Source organism: Temnothorax curvispinosus, unplaced genomic scaffold (assembly GCF_003070985.1).
Source record: "Temnothorax curvispinosus isolate PA1 unplaced genomic scaffold, ASM307098v1 QBEX01000668.1, whole genome shotgun sequence".
Lineage (NCBI taxonomy): Eukaryota > Metazoa > Arthropoda > Insecta > Hymenoptera > Formicidae > Temnothorax > Temnothorax curvispinosus.
Genome location: NW_020210448.1, coordinates 348,790 through 352,570, shown reverse-complemented (window position 1 = coordinate 352,570; position 3,781 = coordinate 348,790). Strand labels below are relative to the sequence as shown.

Here is a 3,781-nt window from a genome sequence, read left to right as displayed (position 1 = left end):
AGTTGAAATACACAGTTTGTTAGCAAAATTATAATTTATTGTCTCATTTTCTTTGAAGAATTATTATGTAACAATAGACTACATTTATATATATATATATATATATATATATATATATATATATATATATATATATTACGGTATATAGATACTTTCAGTATGATTTTATATACAGGGTGGAGCAATATTAGCCATTACCACCTGAAACATCGCTCCTAATTGAGGTGTTCTAATTAGGAATGCCCACTGGCATTATATTCACACCCGAACGCCGCGATTGCGGTAAAGAAGGCATTTCAGACCGGAATATTTGTTATTGCACCCTGTACATATAATGCAATATACATACATATTACAGTATTTTATAACTAATGCTTGCATGAACATCCAAAAAAGCGTTCATTCGATGTCAGAGTGTTATTACGGTTAAAGTGTGTTACAATATATAATGTACAAGTATATGCATCGGTTTTTCTTCTGTACATGATCATTTACAGTGTGTTATATGATAGAATCGTAGCGAACGTAGAAAATTCCACGGCGGCTATGATTACATTTATCTCGGTATCTTATTTCTCAAATAATATTTAAAGGCAATCTGTAGAATCTCCGTTCGATGATATTTCTTCTTTAATTATGCGCAACGCTTTTAGCTGATTTAATCTGCTTATATATTGTAGAGAACATATTAACGAAATATTAAACATCGATCACGCACATATTGCAGTACGTATGAAGATTATATATGAAGATTATTGACAAATATAACAGTTTGTAAAAATTAAACGATACTTCTTTATGGAATAAATATTAATCACATGAGAAAGCATAGAGAAGACAGATTCACAAGAATGCATTGGCTACAGATTTCTTTTGTATATTCGTAATAATTATTTTACTGATATATCCTATTTTTTTCATATAAACTTATAAAATGGATACACACAGAAAATATATTTAATTGACGGTCAATTATGCGGTAAGCTATGCTGTGTGTGTGCGATATTAAAATATTCCATCTGTAAGTATCTAATATAATCTAATATAATCCAGCGATTCGGGAAGATTAAAATAAATTGCTTCAAAATATAATAAAATAGTTTGTTTTATCGTAAATATTGCACTTTAACTGATATTTGGGGTGATAATCTAATTTTTTTTTACGCAGATATACGATATACATCTTGGCGGCCGAATAATTGTTATTACTATCGAATTGTACGTTTTACTTTCATACGGTCTCGAATGTAGAGAATATTAGAGAACGCTAGTTACTGTTTACTTTATACGCGAATTTCACATAATCTATTTGATATAAATTTTATATATGTAGCAACACACAATTTCCTTATACCATCCTTATTCCTACCGCTATTCTCTCTCATACGCAACTTTCTTCGTTTATATATCACGCAGACTGATTAAAATCTTTTAATAAAAAAACATACGTTCGATGATGCCGCCAGTTACTCATTCACTATCAATTATTTATTTATCGATCCTTGATTATTCGCCGGTTATTTCCTCGCATTAAAAATCACATTTAAGCACCTACATATATACGATAAACGATAAGTATTCATCATGGTATGAGTGCAATCTGGATTCGGAAGAATCAACAGTTCATCAATCCTCTATTTGATTGTTGATGTATGCGTTTTGCTTCAAGGAATCTTGTTTTTCATGGATTAATAAAGCCAACGTCAATGGAGGGTAATATGTCCGTATCTTATGCATTCCGCATTATAAATATATAAATGTGCATGTGCATTTTTTTTCCAACGTGCAAAAATTCGACACCTAATATCGTTTGTAGAAAAGTCGTATTTATCGTTTCTCCAACGAAATGGCATTGGTTGTGACGAGATTTTATTGTCTTTTCGGTAATACGGGATCAAAGTCTTATTAAAGCTTTGATTACACTCATACGCCAGTGAATAACATGTATCTCCTACATATGACGCCAAATCTTGTCATATAAATATGAGTAAACCAGCACGTGGCAGTGAAAAATTATAACTATGTATTTTATCGTCAACACATCTTCCTCTCGTTATCAGTCACCGTATCAGCTGCTCGTAGTCGTCCAGCTGATTCGCAAAAATAAGACACCGCGAAGCTTGATTACAGAAAACAGAATGTGGAGAAACAGGAAAGACGGTGAGAATTGAGAAAGCTTAGCTTAATCGCTACATCCCTTCCGTATTTACATTCGCAACTGACAGTAAATGATGAATTCTAGATGAGAAGAATGCATAAATTTTCTGTCGCTTTTAAAATAAATGATTCGTTATTCGCGAATTAAATGTATCTACCTTTTTTTTGTACAAATAAAGCGGTATAAAACGTTATAGTTATTTCAATTATAAAATATCGATAGCAATATATTAGTGCAGGTAGACTCTGGTATATCTATGGATATAAAATTGTTTTGTTGCTCGTTTAGCAATAGTTACTTTCGTATCTTTCACACGTTACCTTAGTCGTTCGCAATAAACCGTTAAAGGAATACATGTTTTTTTAAAATACGTTTCACTTTTCGATTTTTGCACGTGTATGCAGGATGTCCCGTTAAATCAAATTACTGCAATCGAAAAGTTGCATCTTTATGTTAACACAATGTTCTGACAACGTTTGATTAGCTGTGACAACAGACTTGCTTTTGATCCTTTATATTTCTAGTGTCCTCAAAATATTAGATATGTATGAAAAATTTAACGTATATATTTGTATTTAAACGCAACATCAACATCAACGGTACCGCTCGTCAATGATACGAATTCGCGGTACATTCCTCAGATGCAAATGCAGGTTTTCTCTTCAGTATCTTCCGAAGTCACCACGTGTAGGAAGTCTATCAGTTCGATCACTGTAAATAAATAAAAATATATATAAAATTGATAGATATTTAGTAACAAATTTGTATAACATAAATAGTAATAATTGAACGTTGAGTATATTAAATTGATATTTGTGACGGAAGAAAATCTGGAAAACGATGGAAAAGTGACATACCGTAGTTTCGCCGTGTTACTTCCGGCGTCGGTGTGTTAAGCATTAAATAATTTACAAATTTATTAGCTGTACATATTGCAAACTCGCAGAAATACACCACGCCCTTTAAAGTACTGTACACTCGCATCTCGATTTGATAACGATTGAATAACGATTTGGTTCTAAAGGGAAATGTGTATTTCCGACAAGTGAGCTCGATAATTCTATTCATTTAGCTTAACAAGCCGTTGAGAACGTTAACTGCGTCTACGCATAACAGCGTGAAAAGTACACTTTGTTCCTTAATATCCCTAGTCAAAGCGATGAGATTTTGAAGTATAATCAATAATGAGTAACTCGTCATGTCGTACGCGGCAAGATTAGACGCGGGTTTCGGGTGAATGATGTTCACCGGCGGCGGTGGTACAAACGCATCGAATCCGTCCGCATCCGCATCCGTGAATACCAGCGAAGATGGTATCCATCTTACTCTGAGCAGCATGCGAAATAATATCCAACGAGATTAGTTTTCACTTTAGACATTACCGCGTATAATTATTTTAATGATCAACATCGTTTGAATAATTTCTACAATTAGATTATCGGCTCGAAGTAAGGCTCGAATTGTGAAGATTTAAGTATTTTCAAATTACTGTTTGTTAATATAATTTAAATCGCTAAATTTATTAATGAAAATCTAAAGACCGATGAGAAGAAATCGACTTCAGACGGCAGAAGCGGTTTAATGTAACAAGTATCGAGAAATTGCGGATTTGGAGAAAAGATC

The 3,781-nt window shown here is 32.8% G+C and overlaps 1 long non-coding RNA gene across 1 annotated transcript; it reads right to left on the bottom strand.

Moving 5' to 3' along the window:
• Window positions 1-1,096: 1,096 nt before the first annotated feature.
• LOC112456827 lies at window positions 1,097-3,221 on the bottom strand. The gene is made up of 2 exons (XR_003041020.1): window positions 3,016-3,221; window positions 1,097-2,869 (listed from the first exon to the last, which is right to left on the bottom strand). It is a non-coding gene; the product is annotated as an uncharacterized LOC112456827 (long non-coding RNA).
• Between the last annotated feature and the right edge of the window lie 560 nt (window positions 3,222-3,781).